The sequence below is a fragment of the Panthera tigris genome, chromosome C2 (assembly GCF_018350195.1).
Source record: "Panthera tigris isolate Pti1 chromosome C2, P.tigris_Pti1_mat1.1, whole genome shotgun sequence".
NCBI lineage: Eukaryota > Metazoa > Chordata > Mammalia > Carnivora > Felidae > Panthera > Panthera tigris.
The window spans coordinates 22,161,976-22,177,272 of record NC_056668.1 but is presented as its reverse complement, the minus strand read 5'-3'; the positions used below and the strand labels follow the sequence as shown (position 1 = coordinate 22,177,272).

General features: G+C 35.4%; 1 pseudogene; it reads right to left on the bottom strand.

The window, feature by feature from the left end:
• The window catches only part of LOC102969212, a 75,645-nt pseudogene extending 61,025 nt beyond the window's left edge, over positions 1 to 14,620 (bottom strand).
• Positions 14,621 to 15,297: the final 677 nt, after the last annotated feature.

Below are 15,297 nucleotides of genomic sequence, written 5' to 3'. Positions count from 1 at the left end.
CTTTGGGTGTTTACTTTGATCTTTTTCTAATCTTTTAAATTGATTAGTCAATTTATTAATTTTTAACCATTCTTCTCTAAATTAGTTCTTCAAGTAAAATTTCCTTTTCGGTATTCATTGACCCATCTTCTATATGTTGACATGATGTTTTTTTTTTAACAGTAATTCTAAGTTATGTCTAATTTCCATTGTGAATTTTTCTTTAAGCCATAAATGTGTTGAAGTATGTGTGTGTGTGCATGTGTGAGTGTATGTGTTTTAAATCTCAATCTATTTGGTATAGTTAATCATATATTTTTAAATTTCTAACTGGATTCATTTAGTTAGAGAATAATATGAATTATTTCAACTTTGTTTAGGTTTGCTTGTGACCCCTCATATATGTATTGTTGGTGAATGTTCATGTTTGTTGGGTAAAGATGTGAGTGCTTCTATGTTCTACAAATGTACAAATATATTAACTGGGTTTTTCAAATATTTCATTTCTTAATTTTTTTTCTGTATTTACCAATTACTGAGAGAAATGTGTTAAAATATCTGTAAATAATGGAGAACATTTTTAAAAACTTTTTTTAAGTTTGTTTACTTATTTTGAGAGAGACTGAGACAGCACAAGTGGGGGAGGGGCAGCGAGAGAGGGAGAGAGACAGAATCCCAAGGAGGCTCAGCACTGCCAGCTCAGAAGAACCCAATGCAGGGCTGGAACTCATGAAACCGTGAGATCATGAACTGAGCCAAAACCAAGAGCCCGTCGCCCCTAATGGAGAAATTCTTCATTTGGCCTTGTAGTTGTTTTTATAATGATAGTAGATTGCATCAGTAACTTCCATTCTTCAGTTCTCCTTGAATCTGCACCCTTTGTTGTGTGCCCTACAGTATTCTCCCACTTGACTCTGGAATTTGTCTTTTTTGGTCAATGGAGTTTTAGCAAACCTGACATGAGCTTGAACAGTCCTCGTTTCTTGCCATCTGCTGATTAACATGAGATCATGCCCAGGCCAGTCTTTTGGAGACTTTCTAGCAAGATCATCCAGACTAGCTGGCAGTAGACTGGTGACCAGTTACATGAGTAAATTCATTTGAGACCAGAATCCCTGCACAGTAAAGCCACACTTAAATAGCTGACCTAACAATCATGAGCTAAATATGTATGCATTTTTGAGTGCTTCTGACATTTTGTGTGTGTGGGTGTTGTCACTTAAAGATTTTTTTAAAAGAAATACAATATTTTACACTTTTATAGCTACAAATATGCCTTATTATTATTTTTAAAAATTTTTTTTAACGTTTATTTATTTTTGAGACAGAGAGAGACAGAGAGCATGAATGGGGTAGGGGCAGAGAGAGAGGGAGACACACAGAACTGGAAGCAGGCTCCAGGCTCTGAGCCATCAGCCCAGAGCCCTACGCGGGGCTGGAACTCACGGTCCATGAGATTGTGACCTGAGCTGAAGTCGGCCGCTCAACCGACTGAGCCACCCAGGCGCCCCTATGCCTTATTATTTAATTGGGGATTGAGATTTTATTCTTATGCAAATATTATCTTCAAAAAAGTAATGTTTGGGGTGTCTGGGTGGCTCAGTGGATTAAGTGACCAACTCTTGGTTTCAGCTCAGGTCACAATCTCACAGTTCATGAGTTTGAGCCCCGCATCAGGCTCTGTGCTGACTGCTTGGGATTCTCTCTCTCCCTCTCTCTCTCTCCCCTCCCCTCCTTTGGTTTCTCTTTTTCTCTTACATGTTCAAAAAACAAACTTAAAAAATTTAAAAAAAAGAAAAGTAATATTTGACTTTATTTTTTTTTCTTTTATGTTAGTAGTTGCTTACTAAAACGCTTTTTACTCTTTTTCTATTTAATGCCATTTCTATTTTTTGTGTATATTTTTCATATAATATGTAGTAGAAAAGATAGTGACTTACAGTCAAGAGAAATTCTTGTCTTATGTTGCCTTACATGTGCTACTTGTAAAATGGAGAAACCTGTGCAAATAACATATAGAGTGAAACAGAAAACAGAGGTCTGCTACCCAGTTGCAGTTTAATTTTATATCTTATTTTCAAGGATTCACAAAATATCAACATTCTTTTAGCATATTTCTTATTTGATAGGCTAACACTAGACTCCACACTAACTGAAGTATTATAGCTGGAGGATTAAATCTATGTAAAGGAATTCCAGAAAAATAAATCCCTTGCCAACGCGTGGGTGAGGTCCTCTAAAGTTATCTCATGCATGCCCATGACTGTATATTGCAGTGGAATATCCCGTGGAAGCTTTGAAAGACACACATATATTGTCACTACCTTCTGCTAGCTTTAGCCTACAGGAAAGAAAGGGTTAACCAGCTACATCCAATACCAGCACCAGGAGCAGGGTGAGGCAAGTGAGGTTGCCCCCAAATTTAGATAAGTGATTTAACTAGATAAATGATATTTTAATGCCATATAGTTGTAAAAATCAAAATTAATGCAAATAGCCATAGCAAAGAAAATATCTACATTTTAATTTTATTAAAAAATGTTTAAAGTTTATTAATTTTGAGAGAGAGAGGAGTGAGCAGGAGCGGAGAAAGAGGGAGAGAGAGAGAGAAAATCTCACACTGGCCTTATGCTGTTAGCACAGAAGGGGATGGGGGCTGGAGCTCATAAACCAAGAGATCGTGACCCCAGCCCAAAACCAAGAGTTGGATGCTTAACCGACTAAGCCACCCAGGTGCCCCTGTATTTTAAATTTTAAATAAAGACAGGATCAGATAATGCTCAGAGCTCTCAGAGTTCTCACTTTTCTTACATAAATATCACAAGATCCTACCCCAACTGTTACATACAGAACAATTTCTGGAGCAGTATTAGATTGTTCTTATGTATAAAATACACGAAATGTTTATGTTGAGAATATGAAGTCTAACATTCTCCAGTCTCTGGAGGTGCAAATGACTGTAGGCTTGAAAACATGGTTTAAAAGTCTTTGACTCTGGAATGTTTCCTTCATAAGCCAAGCTGAGCTTAATTTCTTTCTTTCCTCCTTTCTTTTTTCTCTTTCCTCCTTTCTTTCTTTCTTTCTTTCTTTCTTTCTTTCTTTTGTTCTTTCTTTCCTTCTTTTCTTTTCTTTTCTTTTATTTACTTTTCTTTTCCTTTTTATATTTTGAAAGTCTTTTTATTGATTTCTGAGTTTAGTTCATTTATTATGATTTCTGATCTTTCAGTTTTCAGATTTAATCTGTTACCTTTTATTGTGATTACTGATCTTTTTGGGCTTATTTCTAACACCTCTCATGGTATTGTACCTTTTGTGTTTTATTGGTAATTTTTGAACTTATACTGATCATTATAATTTTTCAAACACTATTTTCAGCAATTATTTGAGGCCCAGATTAAAACTGGGTCCCTCAAAATAGAATTTATGTTTCTTTCTGTTTCCAGAGCCATTATCAGCCATACAACATTTTAATTCCTCACTTAATATTTTCAGACCTGCAAGTGGGATGAATTCCATCCAAAATCTATGTTGAGCTACTTTGTTATGGCTTCTCAGAAGGGATTTGTTTTTTCATTCAATCTAGTACTACAGCCAAGATTCCTTGCTGCTTTTTTCTGTTTCATAGATGTATTCAGACAAACTGGAGGTATATTCCTTTTGTGCCCAACTCTAATTGGGTTGATCCTAGTGCTATTAATTTGGGGATTTCCCAGGCATTCTTGGGTATTTTCCTTTTTTTCTTGTCCTATACAGGCTAAATTTCACCAGAGTTTTTCCAAAAGACACAGGGAGAAAGATTTCCTTTGGGGTTTGCTTACTCACCAGGGATCCAACTTTTACTTTATTATTGGCCTCAGGAGACATCCTACATTAAAAACAAACAAACAAACAAAGCAAACAAACAAAGGAACAGAGGGCACCTGGGTGTCTCAGTCAGTTGAGCATCTGACTTTATTTCAGGTCTTGATCTCCTGGTTCATGAGTTCCAGCCCCACATTGGACTCTGTGCTGACAGCTCAGAAGCTGAAGCCTGCTTCAGATTCTGTGTCTCCCTCTCTCTCTCTACCCCTCCCTCACTCATGCTCTGTCTCTCTCAAAAAGTGAATAAACATTTAAAAAAAACTAAAAAGAAAACATATAAGTGATGTATTTTGAATATCATTTTAAAATATTTCATCTGACAATTTAATTCTCTTTTAAAAAGTTGCCTTCATTAAATTGCTTCTCAAATTTTTCATACCACGGCATGCATAGAAAATGTTAAAATTATATGACATGCTGAAGAAAATAAGTAAGTTACTTGATGTTAGAGGCATCTGGCTTAATATTTCATATCCCACTTAGCTAACCGGGTACCCAGTGGAGATAAATATTTTTGTGGACTTTTTACCCATTTGTGCACACTTGTAATTCAATTGTGGAAAACAAGGTCGTAGTAGCATTATATGGATTATGAAGATTTTTTTTTTTAGTGTAGCACGTTTTGTTTACCGCCTGGTTGTAATATGTAAAAGTATTCTCTACTTTAATTGGGAAAATTGCTGCAACTACAATTTTTTCCGCTGAAAATTCTTGATTGGCTCAAAACTCATACTCAGGAACTAATAACGTTTAATAAGACACTAAATAATAAAATAAAACACTGTTGGTATCACATTAAATATACAAAGAAACTGTTGCAAGAAATAATATATGAAATCAATGGTACACGAGCAGTGCCCCATACCATTTATCAAAGTCTGGTTGTTCTCTAGGTACAAAGAGATAACTCTGTTGTTTCCCAAGGGTATATAAGCAGAGCACTATCTAACACCAGATGAAAAATAAATGTACCTATTCAAGTGAAAAAGTGTGGCAAGTGCATCTGTTATTTATGACACCAATTATTTCATGAATTTGCTGCTTTGTTTTCAATATAAAAATGACAAACAAGGGCCATAGTGCATTTCTATATAACCCATGTCTATGTATGTAAATCATAATAAAAATTGGAGAGATTCATGTGGATAATTCAAGCCCAAAGTGCCATTTCACCTAAAATTAAGGGTAAATAAAAGTTAAGAAAACCGAATTTTATCATATAACTTATTATTTTGATCTTTTAATTTATAAACAAAGATATGTAGTCTGCTGAAAAAATTCTGTTTCATATATATAGTGCCTTCAGAAATGTTATATAATTTGATCTGTATACACACACACGTACATGCATGCCCACACACTTGGAATTTGATATGTGTGTGAGAAAACTAAAGCTCTGAGAGATAATTGCATGAAGTCAAATACCTAAAATAAGCTGCTGAATTTCATGACCATTTCTGCTGGACTACAAGGACACATTCACCTTTCCCCATCATGCTATATCATTAAAATGGAAATTTTACGCTGGATTATATTACATTATAAATTAAGGAGCTCTCAAAATGAAATGTGTTAGTCATTATGAAATTTTCCTTAACATATATACAAATTTTATGTATTATTAGAAGATTTAAATAATGCTATGCTAAAGTTTACATGTTTAAATTTTTTATGTTATCCTCTATATTTAATTAACTTCCAGGTATGCAAATTTTATTTATGGATTGTTGATGAACAATTTTCCTTCCTGTAAGAAAGAAGTTAGATTGTTTTGTGTTGGGAATTAATTTACACAGAGAATTTTTAAATTTACACCCCAAATCTTGTCTGTGAAAGTGTTTCCTAAAAGGTAGTTACTATACATAAAACTACTTAAAAATAATGAATTTTCAAAAATGGGTCCCTGATAAACTATGGGATTGTGGTATTCTTTATGAATAATTAACATATTTTTTTAAGTTTATAAAGAATTGTCAATAGGAGAGATTGTGTATATGAAACACGTGGCAGGAGCAAGAAAGAGCATAATCTATTAATGAATATTTTATGTAACATTAATTAATTGTTTACATAATAGTAAAATAATAAAATAAGTTAACGTGTTCACTATTTCTTATTGTTACTTATAATAGTCTAAGTCCAATTCTTCAAACACATTTAAAATAAAACTCATTTTCTTGTCTATCTTTCCTTATCCTGGTGTTTTACCTCGCCTTCGACTGCTTTGTCTCCCAATTTTTCAAATGAATTTTGCCTCTGACATGTATTCTTTCTATAAGAAATATGGTGCTCCTTGGGGCGCCTGGGTGGCTCAGTCGGCTAAGCGTCCGACTTCGGCTCAGGCCACGATCTCACGGTCCGTGGGTTCGAGCCCCGCGTCGGGCTCTGTGCTGACGGCTCAGAGCCTGAAGCCTGTTTCAGATACTGTGTCTCCCTCTCTCTGACCCTCCCCCATTCATGCTCTGTCTCTCTCTGTCTCAAAAATAAACAAACGTTAAAAAAAAAATTAAAAAAAAAAGAGAAATATGGTGCTCCTTGAATGGATACTTCTTATTTTGTTATGAATGTCAATGCTTCCAGGATAGAGCAGTGGCTAGTGTATATACAACTTTGTAGCTCAGAATCAAAAATATTACTCATGGTCATGGCTAGATCTTACAGTCAGTGGTCTAACTGCATGCAAAAAAATGCCCAAATATTGTTCAGAATAGTTTCATCTTTGATATCATGTTCAAAGTATCCCTATGTCATTATGAGGAAAGTGAGAATTGGTTCCTTCTTCCTGACAAGGCCAGTAAAGATTTTAATACAGAGACAAATAAGAAACAATGAAAGTGAATCCAGGGCCGTGCCTAGAAAGAGAAAACCGGAGTTGTTTTTAGGAAAGGACAACAAAGTGAGTAGGAAAGAGGGTCTGGTTGCTGAGCATGTTGGCTCATGTGTTTTTCTGTGGGCAGCATTTAGGGTAGCTGTCCCCTTAGGTTTTGTCCTAAGGTGTTCACTTCCAGAGAAGGTGTTTTTTTCCTACAGTTATTTTATGTGCATTTCTTTTTATCCAACCTAAGTAGTTTCCTTCTCCAGTTTTTCTTTAGTACACCTTTCCTTATTAAGAACACCAGTGACAGGCCAATATGTGACCTGAATATTTAGCAAGATGGCGAAACAAACGTGGTTCTTCAGAACCTTCTAACACGTGGTGGGGCTATGCTCTTTTGAAATACCAGTTTCTTTTTGGTCAATACTTCAGGACAGCCTACTTTAGTTTCCAGCATGACTGGTATACCTCTCTGCTGTTAGAGAGAAATAACCCCTAGATTCCCTTTTCCATTTCAGTGGAGATAACGATGCACTGAAATAGCTCTCCTGTGTACCTGAAACCATGACATTGCAAGGAAGTTTATATTTTAAAGCAAAGAAGTTACATTCCATTAGGTGTTAGTATCTAATAAATATGCAGTGCACTGAGAGTCTTCCAAGAAAGATAGAGAGTTGGGGCATATTTCCAAAATTGTTTGACAGCCATTAAAAGTGATATAAATCACAATAAAATAGAGATGAAAACCTCATCTACAGTAAAACTAGACAAGTTCCCATCATCATTGCATACATTTAAGTATATCTACCTATTACAATGAAATTTAGATGAAGCTGAGAGAAGATCCAGGAGCTAGTACTCAATTTTCTGGCAAGTGGGGAAATGCAATTCTAAGACAATACGCAAGTTGTTAAAAAAACCAAAAAACAAAAAACAGTAAGATTTCATATCTTGAAGAAGCAAGAATTGAAGCCCTGGACCCTGGACAGAATATCAAGAACATAAGGAACAAACTAGTTGGAAATTGGACTTGCAAGGAGGCCAAGGGTAGAATGACATCATCAAACACTGTGCTTCTCAGATTTTAGCGTGCATCATTATGATCAGAAAGGCTTCTTTCACGGTGATTATTGGATCTCACACCCAGGATTTCTGATTCAGTATGGCAGGAGGAGGGCCTAAGAATTTGCTTCTCTAAAAAGTCCCCAGGTGATACCAAAGCTGCTGTTCTGGGACTATACTGTGAGAACCTCTGGTATAATAAATGACTTAAGTTGTTGTGGTTGATGTAGTTGTTAGTGTTTAAAATATTTTATTTTTTCAGGGCAGTTTTACGTTCACAGGAAAATAGAGAGGAAGGTATAGATGTTTTCCATACTCCCTACCCCCCCAACATGCTTAGCCCTCCCACATTTTCAACATCCCCCACAGAGTGGTACATGTGTTATAATTGATGAACCTACATTGACGCACCATTATCACCCAGAGTCCATAGTTGACATCAGGATTCACTATTGCTGTTGTGCATTCTATGGGTTTGCACAAATGTATAATGGCATGTATCTATCATTATGGTATCATGCAGAGTAATTTCACTGCCATAACAATCCTCTGTGCTTACCCTCCAGCCCCTGGTAACAATTCATCTTTTTATTGCCTCCATACTTTTATCTTTTCCAGAATGTCATGTAGTTGGAATCATATAGTATGTAGCCTCTTCAGATTGTTTTCTTTCAACCAGCAACACGCATTTAAAGTTTTTCCATGTCTTTTCATGGCTTCGTAGCACATTTCTTTTTAGCACTGACCCATATTCCATTTTCTGGATGTAACACAATGTATACATCCATTCACCTACCGAAGGACATTATGGCTTTTAAAAAGGTGTATTGGTTTTGTCTTCAGCCTAATTTCCCAAGGAGAAAGAAAATGGTTTGAAGATGAGGCAACATGGTCACTCTAATAGCTGTGGATGGAGATGTGAGTCTGGCACACTGAAAAAGCTATAGGACTCAAAAAAAAAAAGTCAAGTCTGGTATCGTGTTGTGATAACTTGGTGTTGTATAGTTAGGTTAAATGACATTCTTCAGACTTTCCATTCTAGTATGCTTCCAGATAGGTGCAGGGTATGCAAATATGTATGTCAGTACTATTTTAAATTTAACCTAAATATAACCATTTTCACCAACAGACATTTAAAGCTATTCTAATATTCCAAATTATAAAGGACATATTCCACCAAACAATCATTATTTTTTAATACTATGTAGTAAACTTTCAGACTTTTAGAGGAGTGGTCAGTGTAAGATATGAGTGAACAGGAGAAGAAAAAATAATTAATTAAAAAATCCCTGCCGTATCTCATATGTTTCCCAAGGGGGAAGAGAAAGTGCATTAAGTTGAGTTTTTAGGGAAAAAGATAGCATTTCCTGAAACTAGAAAGAGGTGAACTCTTCAATAATTTCCAGGCCATAAACAAACTTGTTAACTACCAACGAAGAATTAATACTGAGAAACCAGGGAATGGAGTAGTAAAGACCCTCTACAAAGACACTGAAACAAATTAACCTCGATCACTTAAAGCCACTAAGGAAACAAAGCTAAGCAAAACAAAACTGTCACAGTATTAGATGCAAGTAAGTTTTACTCAAATTTCAAACTATTATTTTTATAGAAAAAAAGAGGGTAATTCAAAAGCAAGCTAAGTCATTGATTCATATTGTTTCAGTAAATAAATAAATAAAGAAGTAAATAAAGAAGTAAATAAATTTTATAATTTGTGTTTAATTTACTAATGTCTTTAAGAACTCTTACGTCATAAAAAAAAACAAAGTGGATAAGTTGTTTTTAGTTTATAGGATCTTTTTTCTTGATATTTTCTTCCTTTTTAAGTTAAAAAACAAATAACCTAAAGTAGCAAGAAAATGCTAAAAATATATTAATTCATTAAGGTGTTACATAGCTTTTTGGAAGATCTCAACTTATTTGCCTAGTTACCCTCTCTTGTTTTCTTTGTCAGAGGGTTCCCTCCTACTTTGCTTTCCAACATTGTGTGTTGGTAATATATACTTAGACTCACTAAGAAAACTGATGCCTTAGGTTGTATCTGCAAATAGAGTTTGAGATTTATTTTTTTATTTATCCTATGACGTACATGCATACACACACACAGAATTATCTATCTAAATGATATAAAGTGAGAAAAAAAGAGCTTTCTGTTTCTTTTGAGTACCATTACTTAATTGATCACATCAGACTAGAATTTACAGCAAAATTGAAGTAGAAAGATTTTAGGTAGGTTAACAAAAAAATAAAAACAAAATAAATACAGTGATGTTTGAGACAAAGTACAGGTGCCATAAGATGAAACTAAGGTAAAGCATAAGATTGATTCTGATTCTAGAAACTTAAAAAAAATTTTAGAGGGTGGGGGTCCTGGTTGGATGGCTCAGTCGGTTAAGCATCCCACTCGGCTCAGGTCATGATCTCATGGTTAGTGGCTTCGGGGCTCTGTGCTGACAGTGAGGAACCTGCATGGGATTCTCTCTCTCTCTCTCTCTCTCTCTCTCTCTCTCTCTTTCTCTCTCTCTCAAAATAAATAATCTGTAAAAAAATTTAAAGGGTAAACTTCTCGACAATTACAGAGTTTGAAACTATAAGCCTTTGCAAAAATAAGGTAACTACTGGCGACTTAGCTATACAAACAGAAATGTACTTGAATTAAGTAATCTTCAAGAATTGCTTTATGTTTCACAAATTCTATCATTTTGGTAATGACATCTGGGACCTTGCAAACACAAAGAAGAAAAAAACTCACATCTGTGATCTTTAACTTTCTTTTCAGATAGTATGCGTTGTTGATGTATTTAGTTGTCCATTATTCCCCTGCCACAAGCATCAATGACAAAGGAAGATATAGCAATTATGGGAGTGTTTGGTCACATATTTGTAATAATTTAGTGACTTTTTAAAATCTTTATCCGTTTACAATATTAGCATAGTTTTTCTCAGGCTGGGATGGAGTGGGTGGGATGGGGCATGGTTATGGAAGAACTGACTGTAGAAAAGAGGAAGAAATGGCAGATTGGTTCGATATATATTTTTTCCCTTCTTGTTTTAGTCAACTGAAAGCCAAATGATTTATGGCCCTTCATATTTTCATTTGTGGCTTTTCTCAAATTTACCTAAGCTCTGTGTTATTCTCCGACAACTTAAATTGCTTTGAGAACAAAATCTATTTAAAATACAATCATATTATGACTTATTTGACAAAGGCATGTGAATGTGACAGGGACATCAATAGAAATTGGTAGCTTTACTGAGAAAGTTCTCTCATTCTAAATAACACAAGGCAGGGATAGCAGCCTCATTGGATCAAAACATGGTCAGAATTGCAACCATACTCCACACGTCCATGCCTTCACAGGTATTGAATAAGCTCTTCAGTGTGCTTATAACTACCTATCTTTTTTTGCCTTGAGAACTGAAATGAAGCTTTCGGCAAAATGCTATCAAGCATGCTGCTCTGTACTATTGGGTAATAGGTGTGTAATATTAGATATGTATTTGGTTGAAGATGTAATTGATGGTAATCAAATCAGCATTACTAAGTAAAAAAGTGGAGATTCTCCTTAAAAAAAAAAAATCCAAATGCTCTGATAAATAAGTAAAAGAGTACATTGTATTGTTCATTCTCTAGGAAACAGGCCATCCTGGTGACATATTCACTGAAACAACACTTGCTGTTCCAAACTTTGCATCATCACCATACATCCGAGGAGTATTTTAAACTCTAACAGATATTCAAAATCTGTCCAAATGTAGTAATAACTCCCTCCCATTCCCTTCATACAATTGATCTAGAGAAGGATCGTTGAAATACGTGGTAAGTTATTTTAGAATAAAGACTCATTGGGTCACCTGGGTGGCTCAGTTGGTGAAGCGTCTGACTTGAGTTTGGCTCAGGTTATGATCACATAGTTTGTGGGATTGAGCCCCACATTAGGCTCTGCACTGACAGGCTGGAGCCTGCTTGGGATTCTCTCTCTCCCTCCCTCTCTGTCCCTCCCTGGCTCATGTTCTCTCTCTCTCAAAAATAGATAAATAAACTTAAAAAAAAAAAGAATAAGGACTCATCTTAAGAAAATGTAAAATAATCTCACACACACACACTCACCCCTCTCACAATAAATGTACACTTATCGGGACACGTACCAGAGTTGGAATAGCAGTGTGTGTATTATATAATATGTGATTTTCCTTTGAAATCATCTTTTTCCTAGCTTGGTAAATTAACTGCAATTTAGAACATATCTTCTAGGAAAATGTATTAGATACAAAAATAACCAACTTGCACAGTGATTTCTTTTCTTTCATTTTCTTTTCTTTTGGGATACAACCTGTGTGTATTTTGGAGATTATCAACATTCAATTAGCTGACCGATCTCAATGAAGAATGTGCTGTGTGTGAAAGCATCTGTGTCCTTACATGTGCTCCCAATACTCTCCAGAGGGACTTGTTGTCATTGATGCCTTTGATGTGCTCTTTTGACAAGGGTGCATGTAGAGCACACACGAGTCTCATACTCTGCCGGTATTGTGCCTTCAGCGTTATATGCAATGAGCCTTCCCTTGGGATCGCTATCTAATAATGGATTGAAGAATACAGCAAAAGGGCCATGATAAGTCTTGGTGTGTTAGGCAAATAACACATTCCTGACCACTCGAGGGTGCACGCCAAAACCAAGTGGTTTCAAAGAGCAAACCTCTTTCAATCTTCCAGAATTAAAAAGGGGTGAGTGAAATTTGATTCTCTGCTTCATTTCCATTCTGTAACTGTGGATAAGTAGTTTAACCTTGCTTTTCTCCTCTGCAAAATGGAGATAAGAATACCTCTAATTTCTGCTTACCTCACAGGCTTGTTGAATATATCAAGTATTTTTTTATATCAAGTATTTTTATTGGCCTTGTTGCTAGAGTATTACTAATAGAAGTATTCCTAATATTGCTAGATGTATTTCAAATATCTTCTAAATAGCTTTGTAACACCTTAATGTACTCTTTAATCCACTCTAATCCACAGATGCATCAATGAAAAAGGAATGGGCAAAATGGTGAGAGAGATAAAGGAGAAGGAGGAAGGGAAGGGAAGGAATATCAAACAGATATATAAAACCATACTCACAGGTTCTGAACAAAATGCAGCAGCAGGAGCCTGGAGAGGTTACAAAATATCCCCGTGTCACCCTGTTTCTTCAACTAGCCTCTTTCCTTCCAGCTCATCTAATTGGGATATTGTCAGCAAAAATAATTTTCCCCGGATTTTTATGTGTGCAGTGTGCATTTGAATGAATGACGATTTTCTCAAAGTTGGTAGGTAGCAAAGCCAGAAACCACGTAGTGAAACATTTATAAATCACTCATTATGTGGAAAAAAGCAGGCACCTTGGAAGATGGAAACAATTGCATCTAACCCCGATAACAGAATGGGTTATGTGCACCCAAACCTTTCTCTTTAAAACAAAATAATAAAAATGTGCTTTCGAGGAGATAAATGACTCCCCAGAGAGGGGCAAAAGACATATTGCTCTGTGAGCTCTAAAACATTAGTTATAAGACAGAAAGATTCTTATCCCTGTAATTCCCTGAGGAGGAAAGGCGCTGGGGAGTAGAGAAGACAGGCACAACATGAATTCAGGGAACATTTTCATTTCGGTGAGCATCTGCTGACAGATAGTAAATCCAGTGATAACTGTCATGCAGTGTGGGTGCCCTTCTTTCTAGTAAGCATGGTGCGAGTCCCTTATCCCTCCTGGCATCATTGTTCTTGTTCCAATTGAGCAAAAAGGGGAATCAAAAACTATAAGAGAAGCTAAAAGGCACAGAAAATGTGACTATTGAAAAGAAAAGCTATTTCTAACAAACCTATTTTCTTTGGATCCAATTAACCCTTCCCATTTTATAATTTCAAAATGTATAGAAGGCTTTATAAATATTCTGAAATTTCGTACTGTAAATTCAGATGGGCACTCTTTATATATATACTATTATTCTCAAAAGAGAGAATGGAAGAACCTAAGAAGCAATAGTCACAATAATGATGTTTATTTGGATTCTGAAGGCTTTATGGACAAGAATTGCTTACAGACAAATGTAATTACTTGTTTCAACCTGCAAGTGTAAAAAAAGGTCAGAGACATTTTAGATTTACAGTTAGATCCAGGCTATTTCTGAAGAGCAAAATAAAAGTATCTTTCTCTCTTAAATATGTCTATTATGTTTGTTACTTAAAGTGAACAGAATTCTGGATTTCATAAAACATTCATTTATATTTAATATAATGAATTATATTTAAATAATGAATTATATTGGGTATAATGAATTAATGCTGCAAACACTGATAATAATGATTAATTACTAATTTAAACATTTATCCTTAGGGCACTTCCAAAGCAATCTAAATATACAGTAAAAGCAATAAAACTTGATAGTGGACTATAGGATTTCCTACAACTGGGAACTATCCAAAATTTATTTACTGGGAGTCCTCTTGGATCTCATAAAAACAGCATCATCCTTACATGTATGAAAATATTACATAATTATTCTCCGCCAAGGACTGTTCTAAGTGCAAGTTTATCCTGACACCTCTGAGGAAATACCGTCATCTCAACTCCAACATAACATAATTTTTCTCTCTGGTAGAGGTAGTTTTAGTTTATTGATTTTAGCAATTAAAACATATGTCTTCAAAAAACCTGGAATAATTGAGGGTTGGCAAGGTCAAGGAGTATTTTGTCAGTGAAGATTGCATGTATACTACAGAGACTCACTGTCAGAGTTAATTTTTCTCACTGACTAGTCACAAGAAATTATTTAAATATTCGATTGTGTCCTTACCATGCTGTACAGCATCAGACAGTACTTTTGGACATTTCCCAGAGCATGGATACCGATGCTCGTCATCGATAAATAACACTTGTTAGCTAATCACATACTGTCAGGTCATGTGTCTGAATAATTTACTTTGTAATTTTCTTACTTTACCCTCAAATTAAAACATAGGAATGCATATAGTATTCCAGCCAGTCAACTTAATGTGAGGTGATAAGTTAAAATTAATTATCTACCATGTAATGGTATTCCAAACTCAAATGAGTTCGGATCCAAAGATCCATTTAATCCAAAGATTTGCAAGCATTGCATAAATATGGGTGATTGACTAATGTATTCCATACATGTTCATATATATTAAATGGAAAGTAATGTATTCCAAACATATACATATTTGATTGCATATTTTTTTTCAAGGGAGTGTCACGTACAAAGACAATGAGGTCCACATGATGCAAAGATGACCCACGGGTTATCACGAAAATGTACTAGCAGAGAAATAGCAGAGTGGATGCTGTCTCCCAAATATTCATTATTCTACAACTTGGCCAGAAATCCTGTGTGCTGCATTGTCAGGGTTGTGACAGAGATGCCTGTCTACAGAAATCCTTGTTACAGACGCTGGCATAGTTGTAAAATAATAAGGCCTGCGTTAGCAAGAGCATCCATACATGTCAAATGCCATAGTACAGGTGATAGTTGCACCTGTCTGATACTTCCCATATTTTCTTTACATGATATAGAGTTTA